The 13,830-nt window shown below is 38.7% G+C and overlaps 1 protein-coding gene across 3 annotated transcripts in view; it reads right to left on the bottom strand.

Moving 5' to 3' along the window:
• vps13b (vacuolar protein sorting 13 homolog B) overlaps nucleotides 1-13,830 on the bottom strand; it is a 304,956-nt gene that overhangs the window by 203,150 nt on the left and 87,976 nt on the right. The window lies entirely within an intron of this gene.

Here is a 13,830-nt window from a genome sequence, read left to right as displayed (position 1 = left end):
CAATTTAATGTTTCACATACTTTCAGCTTCTTTCAAAAGAATTATTTGCCACATTTGCCATGTGGAAGTTTAAAAACAAACTATTCAGAAACAAATTAGGGCTTGATATTTGCAGTTTCTTGCTCATTCAAAATTTAACATTGCTACTCAAAACCCAATAAATACCATTTTGCACTACACACAGACTGAAACCCTGTTAAAAAGCTCTGTATTACATGGACACAACTAAAGAGGAATCTAGTGAGGGGGGAGAATTTTATGACATAGCTCAAATCTCAAACCAATCTCTCCACCCTCTTTTTTCAGGTTTTGTCTCTGAGGGTCTTTCTCTCAGTTTCCATTCCTGCTATCCAACTCATCCTCTTTTTGCTTGCCACAGTAGATTGAAGATTACTCCTCTAAGAGACATAGTTTTTAAGTGGAAGCACATTTGAACCATTTAGCAATTTGGTCTAATGGTTTCAGGATGAGGCGTTTCAGCTGCTATGTGGGAACAAAGAGGATAAGGCGATACACAGTGTAATAAAACACCACTTATGATCGGACTTTTCTTTTATTCATGAAGCAGCTCAAAGCACGAATAACATTCTTTTATGGCATATATCTATTCTTTGCACAGAAGATATACACTATAAGAGGAAATGAGCAATGATATGTTGTGTGTGTGTGTCTGCATTGTCCTCAACCTTCAGAGAAGCATTTCTTCTTGAGTCCTAGGCCTGTTATTAGCTACCGTTGAATGAAGTCTTGGTTTACACACTCATCACTGACAGTTCAAAGTAAAGGCCAAGTATGTGTTTTGATGTTGGAAGGGGTCAGTCCTGTCTGCACAAACACTGAGGATAATTGGGAGGTGTTTATACATCAAAACTGTATTTAATACAGTTGGACATCACAAACACACACACACACGCACACCCCCCCACACATCATGCATCGTTTCAACAACATTTAAAGGATGCTCAGGCCACCTGTAGCACAAGACAGCTGTCTCACATTAAACACAAAAAAAGTGCCAGGTCAGTATTCTAAACAGGAGATAACTCCAGGACAGCCTAGTGCAGACCAGAGGAACAGGAGCATGGGAGTGTGAGTAGAAGGATGATAGGCATACAGAGCTCTCAGGAGGGAAGGAGCCAAAAGAAATGTTGTTAAAGATGCAGTGTGCAACTTTTAATTAAAATATGTTTTTTGCATATTTGCTAAAAACTGTCACTATGTCCCAACAGTGACAGTTAGGACATAACTGTCAGGTTGATCTGTGAAGAGATCAGCCTCTTCCATTTTCTCCCTTCCATTGCTGTCTGCAGAAATGCAGCGCTCCCCAACAAAAATAACCAATCAGAGCCAAGAGTAGGGTCTTAGTGCTGTCAATCAACCATGAGTACCTACTGCTAAATGGGTTAAAGCCTTAGCATTCTTGTTAGACTCTGCCATCCAGAAGCAGAGAGCAAGGGGATAAGCAACACATACACAAACATGACTGACACTTCTCATGGTTCTGATTGGTTGTTTCTAGTTAGCACTGGGAGAAGGCAAAGGAGCTCAATTTTCACAGATTATCTGTCTCATACCATACTGTCACGAGATGGTGACAATTTGAACATCGTAGCTTTAAATGGGTCCATGACTAGCTGTAGTAAACTGTGAGAAACAATGATTTCAGATCTAAAAACAATACAGTAAAAATACTGTAAGCTGGTTAGTTTTATAAATTAAATTAAATTAATGTAATTAAAGTATTGTCACATGGACATTGCCATGTTGTTTACCCTACAGTGGATCCTAGGTAGATGACATATGGTAATCAACCCCGTATACTCTGATACCAGTGCAACATGCTGTCTTTAGAAGTCTAGATTTTAGTCAATTTCCAGGAGCCTCATGCATAAAAGAGTGAGCAGTTTTCACACCAAAACTTGGCGCATGGAAAAATTTAGAAAAGTGCAGCGCAAAATAAATTCGGATGTATAAAGCAATGTGCACACACGTGGCCGCGCACTTTTCCTTTATACATCCCAATTTGCCACAAATAGAGCGCAGCTGCTGGTCCGCCTGTCGCCACCCATAAATACATATGTAAATTAGTATAAATACCCGGAAGTCTGCCACCACGTGAAGCAATAACCATGGCAACATCCTTGTTTGTAGCAGTATAAGTATTTATAATAATAATTATTATATATTTGATTTAAATGCCTGTTTGAACAGTAGCGCGTTCAGCCAGGATTTAAAGAGAGACAGTGTGTAAGAGAGTCCTTGAGTGGGTAAATTGGACGTTTATTCTAAATAGAGGAATCATGTGCATAAGTTGTACATTTACAGAATAGAGGTTCTTTCTTTCCACAAAGGTGCAAAGCTGGCGGCTCCACTGAAGGATGACTGCAGCTGGACCGGTACCGGTACCGCGCGGCTCCTTTAAGTTTTGCTCAGAGCTCCAGGATGATCAGTCTGGATTAATCTAAACACTGATAAACCATCATCAACATTTCCCAGCAGATCAATATGATCAATCGCTCCCTCGGAATCCCTCCATTGGCGATGTTCTCCATCAGAGCCAAAGCGTTGCACAATTACGCGGCTCACCTTTGCGCAGCTACTTATATGCGTGTGATTGTACACACACCTTAATTACCTTAAGAATAATCAAACCTGTTTGGAGTTAATCTGCTGATCCAAACCTGCTTTCTTTTTCAGTGAGAATTAAATTACCCCATAGACGCATTTCATGTGCTTTACAGACCGATGTGTTACATCTTTATGACAAAATTTATTTTTTAACATTCTAGTGAAGTTTTCGCATCCTTTTATTTTCGTTTTCTTTATTTTGTGTGCGTGTTAGGTTATTGTATAAAAATAATTGTGGTTCAGTTTCATCGTTTACGTTTAAACAATGAAATATGATAATCATGAAAAAAAAAAACATCGGGTTTGATGCTTCTTGGCCTAAATAACACTGAATGTCATATTTCATATTTCAGTGTATTAGGTGAGTTTTGACGCTTTGTAGTTTGACATTGTCCACAGAAAAAATTTGTGTGGCAGCCGCACATTTTCACACCCGGGAAAAAGTGTGCATATATTTACGCAAACTTTGACGCAAAGTAAATTTTTATATATGCCGACTTGTGCGCAAAATATGGCGGCGCAAATTTTTTGTGCGCACGCACGCTTTATACATGAGGCCCCAGGTCTTTGGAAATCCTGCTCAAATACGGTCTATATCCAATCGAATTCTTTCAAAAATGGGCAAGAACAGGATAGAAAGGATTGGACAGGCAATCTAAACGTATATCAACTACTATTTGAAACTATGTAAACATGGTGGCTCAACTTTAATTTTAAACAAGGATTCAAATTAAACAAGGACCAAGAGGGAGCTGATGAAAGTTAATGTCCACTAGCTAGTGGCATCGGCTAAAAATCCTTTCATCTACAATCCTTGTATATGGTGCGAGGGTGAGAGAGTAATGGTGAGGCTTCCTCTGTTTACTGACCGTTTATCTAATGGGCATTTGGGGGCTGAAAGGCCACAGCAGGTCAAACCACACACAGCGAAAGGAGTACAGGACCCCCGGAGGACCACTCAACGTGATGGGATTTTACAACTACTGCTTGGTCCAGGACTACTGAGGCCGCACACACTGCTTCACAGCAAAAGACTGACACAAACACACACACATACTTGACGCAGAGTGATGATAGTTTATTACTACTGTGCTAGGGCTAAGTGCGCTTGGGGCATAAAGATGAGACGAGGTTTCCTGTAGACCTTGGGGGCCCCAAGGTAAAAATGAGGGGAAAACACTTTTAGGCCACTAGATTGTTTCTTTAAATTTGACTTAAACACATTGCATTACATGGGAAGGTTTAAATTTGAACCAATACCAAACTGTATTATGGGTGAAAACCTCACACTGAACCATCAAAACACTGAAAATACTTTGAGTAAATCATTTCAGAGAACAGAATTCACCACAAACCCGAGACTACATACTTGTAGCTGATAACACCAATTATACCAAATGAAAAGCCCAACACATGTGACATCTTTACACTGTTAGCACCTGCGTGGTTCTTATCCTTAGAACCAGTCTCTGGACAGAGGATTGCTTTGTGCCCACCAGACAGAGAAGAAGGGAACACTGAGAAAGTGACTAGCAACCAGCAAATCAAAGACAAGCAGTTTGGTTTGTTTTACAGGGTACTGGGCCAGAGTGGAAAAAAAGCTAAATAAAATAAACCTTTAATTTGACTGAAATTGGAGGCAACAGGCGCTGCTGTAAGAAACGGCTGTGAAGTGTGATTTCTTGCGGTTTGGGTTAATCCTGATTGAGGAGCCCCTGAGTTGAAATGTCAGCAATATGAGACTAAAACAAAAATAATTACATCCAGAGTTAATGAGCACAACTGCCTGTGGCACTAGTGAGAGGAGGAGGAGGAGGGAGGGAAAGAAAGCAAAAACGAAAAGGAGAAAGACAAAAAATACCCCCTTCAACAAGTTTAAAGTGTTGCTGTCCCTAATCTTTCAAACAAAAAAGTAAAAATTATACATGTACCGTTAGGCCCGAAACATGCCCCTGGCAGATTTAGGTTTAAAGTAATCCTTTAATTTTACCAACACATTGCTTCCAACTATAGGTAAAATTAACATTTTGGAGTGGCTCAACTGGAATCTGTGGAGGGAGCCAAAGACGATTTCCTCCAACTTTAAAGAGCCGGTGAGCTGACATCACCACAAATTACTTCGGAAAATACCAGTAGAAATATGTGGCAATTATAAAGATGTTCATCAGTTATAAAAATATAATTCATATAATGGCAATACAGGTTTTTTTCATTGATTATTGAGAAGAATATAATTTTGTTTACATACAAAATAATTAAAAAAATAATTATCTTCTCACACTGCTTTAAAGGTCCACTATTGTGCAAAATTAACCTCTTTCTAGACACAGTAAATGTTCTGCTGGTATCTGCAAAAAAGCCTGTTCCAAAAACCTCTAAGTTGTTGCATGACAAATTTTAACCCCAGTCCCTAACCTGGCAACCCAAGTAAAGCTCCGCCCACTTCATTCCAAGCTACCGCTGCAATGGCTGCTGGAAAATGAAAATGTTTTATTGTCTGTTTCAATACAGAATACACAAAAAAATTCCCTTTTGGGATCAATAAAGTATTTTTGAATTTAATTGAATATATTTACTATATGTAGATTGTGAATGTTCTAGACAGATGGATACATGCTTAAAGATTTTATTGTCTGTGCAATAAAATGTCAATAGATTCTAATGTCAATAGAATCTAATGACATTGACATGTAGGAAAATAAAGTTAATATATTCTTAATTTGTCACAGATAAAGTCCACGATGTTATTGGTGATGCATCCCAAATAAACACATTGTCCAAAATATGCCAGAAAATTTAAAATATTTAGATCAAGTGTTTTAAATATTTAAATTTCTGAACATAGACTTGGATTTTTGAACTATTCAGGTTTGTGTATAAATCCCTATGAATTTCATTGAAATCCAACTAAGAGCATCTTACTCAGTGCACTCTGGCTGACCGATGCACAGCTGCCTGAGGGGGCTGCGCCAAGGCAGAGAGGCTAACAGCAACAACAACCTACATCAAAGGAGATGCACTTGTAGAACATGATTATCAACCTTAACGCTCTGATTCAGTGAATCCTCCCTCCACTCAAGCATTGCACACATGGCATGGGGAGGTAAGAGAAAATCTAAGCTAAACATAATATTACACTTAGCTCTTCTTTTTTTTGTCTTTACCACTTAATTCTACTTCCTTACAAGCATTACAATATCAGTACAGTTTTCCTAAGAATTATTGATAATAACGTAGCACTCCAATTTTGCATTTTGCACTTTCAAAGTAAAAATGTGGTGAGAATTGTCACATAGAATGTTTATCTAACCGACTTGCTCAAACAGCCAAGAGCTTTCCAAAAGAAACAAAAGAAAAAAAACGTTACTTGGTTGCCAGCATACTCATTTGTGCAAACCAACTTGTTAACTGCAAGAAGCTTTCATTCAAAACAACCATAAAAGTTGCAAAGTAAATTTAAGATAACCAGGGGAACATATGAAGAAAGAGAGCTGGCGTAGAAATGAACATGGCCATCTTGGAGACAGTGACCATGAAAAGGCCATAATCTCCGCTCATAAAATTAAATAGTAGTTGCTCACTATGTTGTGCATGGTGAATGCAGATGCTCTAAAGTCCTGATGAGAACAGTTAACACTATCACTGCATATAAAAGCTAATATTTATACACTGCCAAAAAGATGTGCAAAAGAAAACAACAACTCAGTCCTTCTTAATGTTATAAGATTGCCAAAGGGCTAAAGCTAGATTTATAGCAAGAATGAGATTAAGTGTTACATGTGGCTTAAAGAGACACTGACTATAAAAAAGAAAAAAAAATAGACCCATGCTTGACATATGTCATATTGAGCCGAAAATGTTTTATTTCAATAAGTCAAGATTATGGGTATGAATTATATGAAGGTGCAAGCTAAAACAGTCTGATTTAACGTTTCCCTGTCTCAATGACATTAAGTACCATTGATTGCTACATGAAACATCATTATTACAAATCCACTCTACATGCCTTATATGGGACATTAAAAAACACTTCTTACCAAAACTAAGAGTAAATATTCACCTTAAAAACACGTTTCTTCTATTTAGTGAATCATTTTGTTAAAACTTGTGAGTCTGTGCAGCTTTTTATTTTTGCATAAGTTTCTATATTTCAAATTAAAACTTGGATATCATGATCTTGAAGCTTTGGCATATAGTTCAGGATTGACTAGGTCTCTCCAGAAGCAAAATGAAACTATGATCCATGTATTATTATCGGCTTACTTTCACAGCAAGAATATGACTCATTTGATTGTGTTGGGAATTTGCTTTTAGGAATCCAGGCCCAAGATGGGTGCAGCTGAATAATAAAGACCAAACAACAGTATACAAAAAAAAAAAGATCCTTCAATCCAAGTCCAAGGATTGGTCAACACAAGTCCACAGAGCATTACCTAACTATAAAGGATTGTGTTCGTCTTTTGTTTTAGTTGCTTTAAGATCAGGAACGATTTTGGATCAGACCTGAAAAAGTGTTGCAAAATAGAAGGTCTGTCATATCAGCCGATTCAAGACCTGAACTTGACCATATGATGTCACACACTATTAAAATCGCTTCATAGACACAAACCTAGGGCCCTGCAGAATCGATTTGGGCCTATTTGGTCAAATTATTAACGAGTCTGACACAAAAGGGGACAAATGAAGATCTGTAGCTTTTTGTGGAGCAATTTACTGCAATGTGTCTGCTAGCAACATGCAATTATGGTAAAAAGGGGGGTTTGGACTTGCAAAGAGAACTTTGTCAATTAACATTTCTTCAGTTTCTGAGACATTAGGTTTCAGAAAAGAGCACCAATACCAACCAATAAAATCCTTCATCACTGAGCCATGATCGGAACCCTGGTCATCAAGCAGAGGCGCAATCACTGAGCTATTAGCAAACTTTATGATGCGACTGGCACGAATAAGTGTAAGAAATAAATGAAAGTGGTGAAAGGACACAGCCCTGAGGGGAACCAGTGGATGTTAAAAGCATGTCAGATAAAAAAAAAAAAAACCATAAACCCTCACCCTTTGTAGTGAAGTTTAAAGGATCTCATCTTCTCAAAAGATGAAATAAACAGTGAGGTAAAAGCAACAGGATAAATATCATTTTGCACCGATGGGGAATTAAGCAATTAAGTATCATTTCTGCATCTTTCCAGTTTGTGGGCACTCTATGAAGTTGGAAAGTCTTTGCGAAGATTAAAAAAAATGCCAGCCAGATGTGGCACATTTACTGACAAAACATTATTGCTGAAGTGCCTTTAGCCACACAAACCACTGCCTGCAGATTAGAAACAAGAACAGCTGACTTTTTTTAAACAGTCTGGAATTCCTAAAGTATCAGATTTTAAGTAACATGAGAATTTATAAAGTAATATTACAATTTCACTTTGAACTGTCAATTGATCATGAGTAGTGATCAATTCTGAGTTTAATATTTATACTGCAAAAAATAGCTTTGCTAATAAAGCAAGGCAGTGAGGCTGCAAATTAGTGCTAAATGTTGTTAAGGTGACATAAGTTATTGTGTAACAAATCTTTCACAAGTTATTACAATTTAATTAAAGCTAGATAAATTGTCCAATAGGGAAAAAAAAGTTCAGATAAAATCTCTTCCATCTATATTTTACAGTCAGATCAGATTGAACAGATGAACCTACACATGAATTCAAATCAATAAAAGTGTCATAAAATCCTCACCCTTTCATAAATCACCTTTTACCAAACTCACAGTAGAAGGATTGGTATTGTAACAAAGACAATCAATCCAAATAAGCATGAAATAAATCAGTTTTATAACATACTGCTTACGCCTCTCCCTCAGGCCCATGCCCCTCTGTGATGCTTTTTCTTGCCTTTATGTCAGAATCACAGAGACATCTGTGCCCCCCCCCCCCCCCCCCCCCCCCCGTGCCCCACCACCATTGCAGAGGTTTATTTAACTTGAAAATTACCTTCCTCATGTTTAACATATCTCCAATATTGTCATCACCAAATATTTATTTGTAGAGGAAAAGGACCTCTGAGTGGCTGAATTCCTTTTGCTTTGCAGCATTTACACAACTTTTTGCATGAGAGCACAAACACACTCTTCCACACAGCCAAGGCTAGATGTGTTTATGAGAGTGTTTCACACAACCCTCTAGCATATTTGTAAAGTGCCTGCATTTACTTGCTTCAGTGAAAGTCTGCTCCATTTGGAAAGTGACTGTGGGTATTTGCATGATTATGTCTATTTCCTCTTGTGTAAACTGCTGCTGAGCTCCCTCCAGATTCTAACACTTTGGGGGGTTTGATGAGCTCAGAAAACGACACCAAAACTGCATGCTCTGGTCACGCACTGATTAAGTGACTGATTAGAACCAAATCTTAATGACTAAATTGCTTTTTGGATTTTATTAAATACACCACAATATTTGAACATTTTAAGCTTGATAAGTTATAGTTTTATCCAAATGCACCACAATTAAATACCTTTATGTGATTACTTACTGTTTCTTCTATGCTTCATTTTATCTGACAAAAAGTGAGTAATAAGTATTTATTCAGTAAAGTTGTTGTGGCCAAAGAAGGAAACACTCATTTGATTGGAGAGAACGACACACCACAAGGGGGCAATGATGTAACAAAGACCTGGGAAAAGGTCTGAGCAAGCACTGATCATTGAGTATTAGGAAGCTTGAGGTCAGGTGGTGGAAAAAAGGAGAGCACGGTTTACGTCCACAAAATGGGAATATTTAGCTTTTACAAAGAAAAAGTTGTTATAGGAGATGGAAAGCAGTGGGGGACATTTGTAGGAACATGAGGGACAGAACGTGGGGGGCTTCACGTGACCTGCAACCAACGGTGTTTAAACAGAAGAAGAAGAAAAAAAATCAACCCATTAATTCTCAACTCTGATGTTATTGATTAAACACAAAGGTAAATATTAGTTTACTTTACTTTACAAAGAACACATAAATTATTTGAATTAGTGAATCTATTAATCTGACAGCTAAATCTTTGACCGTCTCATCAGTGATCAGATTTGTTTTCCTTCCCATTAAATGCATCAAAACTGAAAAAAAACTCCCATTTTGTTTTTCCTGCTAATGCATCAACAAAAACACTTTTGTTTTGAGTTGAGCAAAATTCACATAAAAGTAAGGGCCATATGCTTTGAGGCAAAAATGGGCAGTTATTCTCGATTGGGTTAAAATGACTATCTCTTAAAAAGAAATACCCAGCCCATTTCTCTTAGTCAATGTTTGGTATATTGGATTTTTCAATAAAAACAAAGTTAATGCTACTTTATATGAGTCATATTCTTAAAAAGAAGAGCTTAATTTCCCTCAGCCAGAATGATTTATGCATACCTAATTTAAATTATGAGCTAAAATACAAAAAATGGAAGTCATTTCTCTCCTTTGAATAGGAAACATTGCATGTAACCCATAAACACTGACCTCCCACAGAGCTGTCCCAGTGGAGCCCCAGTTCCCATAGGGAGGCACCCTGGTATGCCTTTAGTGACCCATTCCATGAATAGGAGTGGAAACTTCCTGGACATTTCCATTGTGTCTATGGTGGCCAACAGCAAACATTGGAGACCGCATCTTTAATTTTTCTTACATTTTTCACAACTTGGAAGGCCGTCACTGCACACAAAATAGGTTTCTATCAGAAAAACTAAAACCCAACAAGCAATTTGTGAGAACAAAAATTTCTCCATGCACTCGATTTTCTACTTTTATGCTATTGTACTGAACAGACTTTCTGTGCAGGTTTCCTGACCAAACTTGTTCATGCAGTGGACTTTCTGTGGACCTTAAAGCTGGACCGACAGTTCCTCTAGATGAGACATGACTCTTTGGTTTAATAGATAACTCGTGTTGGAGAGGATGAAGGGTTCAGCAACAGCTACAGTGGCACACTCGTATAAAGATAGATTACTGCTTGCAGTACTTGCTGCTATACTGCAATCTATTTTTCCCAGACTTAGCGTGCATTCACCACACTCAATTCTGTGTGACCCCAACAAAATGTGGCAAATGAACTAATGGCACTTAAATCAGTACTGCATTTAGCACACTGAAGAAAGACGCAAAGAAGAGTTTAATTACAGTCTGAATTAAATGTATAAGGTTTTGAATCGGTAAAAAACCCTCTTTTCTCCCCTTAAAACAAACAAACAAACAAAAAAGCTCCTATGGACCTTAAATCATATGTGTATGACTACCCCAATCCTTATAGCGTTTTGGGTTTTCTGTAACATTTTTGTGTGTTCACTTCAAAAGCTGCTTGTAATTACTTCCATGCATTAAACTGGAGACCACAAACAGCCATGAAGCTGTGCTTTTTTTTCAAGCTCCAAATGGTGTTTATTAGGCTGCTGTTTTGGGAAATTAAATGTTCACTATTTGTGAAGTGCAGATCTTTCATACATTGACAGTTGGCTGCAGCGGTACACAATAGACTACATTTCTGCATCCATTGCCCATCAGATATTGGGTACACAAACTTAATAGCAGAAAACTTACACTATATAGTAATGGTTTGAGGTGAATCAATGCAGATGATGGGATCTGAAGCCCATTACCCAGAGTGCAACCGACCAATGGGGTGAAACTATCAAGCCACTGAGGTCTGTCTGACAGCCGTCTCCAGCACCCTGCTGCTTGTTCCCTCCCCTGGCAAAGATGACCCTATGTTCACACCAAGATAAATACAGGAGTTGCAGTAACGTCTCTGAAATGCCTCTCTTCACCCCGTCTACCAGCTCAAACTACCACCTACTGTGTGGGTACCCGCTGAGTGAATCTGTTGAGTGTCATGATAAGACATCATCTTCTCATCAAGCTCTGCTCACTGGTAGATCCCCAGATTACAGGGGATTTAGGTTAAATGAACGGCTTAGTCTCCTTCACCTTCTGTAATCACATCATTACAAGTATTGACCAGTTTAAACAAATACTGACAAGAAGGTAAAATTCTACATCCGCAGAAAAGCCATTTCCCAAACTACTTGTCTTTGGGGTGTTTGTCTGGCTCCAGAGTTGGCTTTGTGGTGGCTTTCCAGTGCCTGCAGAGGAAGCTCCTGTGAAGGTTTCTGATAGCAGAGAAGCAATGGTGGCTGATAAGAAAGGTGTGAACAGCAGCATAAGCATGTCACTGCAGGAGGCAAAGACTGACAGGCCATCAAAGGCTGGAGGGCTACAAGACCAGGGAATGTAGATAATAGCCTTACAGAATTACAGATTTTTGTTTAATAATTACGACTCTTAATTTTGTTAAAACCCAAAGTCATAGCTTCTGACTTTAGGTTTTAGTTAAGTAAATTGATTTGCTAATACACATTTATGGCGTTTTCATAAATGCAGGAATATTGCAAACAATGCCTCAATAAATCACCTGAAGTGTTGGCTTTTTTCATAGTTAAAGTAAGACTAAGGTAAGCCTGTTTTTTCTGGCCAGACTCTGAGGATTGTGACCAGATATGCTAGATGGTTGTGGGTTTGAGTTGTTGGCTACATACTATAACTATATCTCATTTGAAAAATGACTCAGTCTTGACGTATCAGCTCATGACTCTACAGCTCTACCGAGTCATAAATCCTCTGTGTGATTCTGTGATAAGGTCCCATTTTTAAAAGCCCCCCCATCTGCTTCTTATCACTCCGTTTCACCCCTTCTCTGCCCCACCTCCCAATTTGCACCCCCGACACGATGTGGAAAAGCACGACGGTGTGACCTTTGACACTTTAATCAAGAGGAATTATAGAGACTCTTAAACAAACCCAGCGGACTGGGTAGATTGGGCTGACAGGGCGACTGGTTGGCTGGCCTAGAGGCTAAGAGGGATCCAGGAGCAGCAGCGCTGAAATGCTGTCGCCAACACTGGAGGTGGCAGAAGTGGTGGGAGAGTGGTGGACATTACAGGGTTTACAGATTAGGCTGGCTTATTAGGCCCATGATAGGAACTTTCCACCCACTGAGTGCTGTCACACACCACTTCCCTGCCTAGTTCACGTAAGCCCTGTGTCAAAGAGACGGCCTATTTATCTTCAGTTTTTTTTTAATAGAGGAGAACTAAATCACAGTAAGTTCTGAACATTATTGGACACAAATGTGAACATACGATACATCAGAAAATAAAATATTCACCCTCTATACAATGGTATTTCAGACATATTTAAACAAGGCATTTTGTTGTTGCATGTCTGCATGACCATACATTTTTTTGGAAAGATATCCAAAAAGGAGTTAGATGACGGATTGTAAAATGCATGCGGAGGTGAAAATTGTGCAGACTGTCATGAAGTGCGGGTGGTGAGAGGTGGTGAGGCAGACGCTGTAGACCCAGGTAAGATGAATAAATGATTTTAATAAAGCAAACACCGTCCAATCAACGGGCAGCATGGCCGAGCAGAAGCCAGGGCTCGACGCCGGTAGCAACCGTCAACACGAATGGACAACACGACTGACAGCACGCACATTAGACGCTGAATTGACAAGGACCCGACGAGGAACAAGGAACACAGGTGGAGTTAAATACACAGCGGGTAATCACAGAACGAGACACACCTGGGAACAATCAAGGGGAAGACAGGACAACACGAAGACTCGGGGACACAGAAAACTCTAAATAAATACACAGAAAACACAGAACATGACAAAGACAAAAAACTCTGAATAAAAAAAGTGTGTTGATGAATAAAAGAGCAAAAGCAAAAAAAATTCTTGAAATACAGCAGTAATCCTAAATAATGCACTAGTTGACAAGAAGGTTTTCTAAACAAAAATAGTAAAACAAAAACAAATGGGCCAAGATTACTTTCACATGATCAAATAATCTCTTAGAACAGGTCTTGTAGGTTTTGTAGCTCTGTGTGAAATAAAACATGTGGAGGCATCAAATCTGATTTGTTTTGAATAAGGTCATTTTCTAAAAAAAAATAATAATAATTACAGATGTGTATGATGAAGTTTAAAAAGGAACCAAATTCACATTTGTTTCCGTATAGGCATTAGATTAAAAAAAATAAATACCCCCCCCCCCCCCCCCCCCCCCCCCCCGAAAATGGGTAACCTCTCACTTCATAAATGACACCTTGTGAATGCGCTCCATCATTTCACCTCTCTACTCTTTAGTACCAAGCTCCACTGAAAGCTGGCCTACTGCACACTGAGCACCAC

The sequence above is a fragment of the Xiphophorus hellerii genome, chromosome 3 (genome assembly GCF_003331165.1).
Source record: "Xiphophorus hellerii strain 12219 chromosome 3, Xiphophorus_hellerii-4.1, whole genome shotgun sequence".
In the NCBI taxonomy this organism is placed as follows: Eukaryota; Metazoa; Chordata; class Actinopteri; order Cyprinodontiformes; family Poeciliidae; genus Xiphophorus; species Xiphophorus hellerii.
This window is presented reverse-complemented; position numbering and strand designations above follow the sequence as displayed.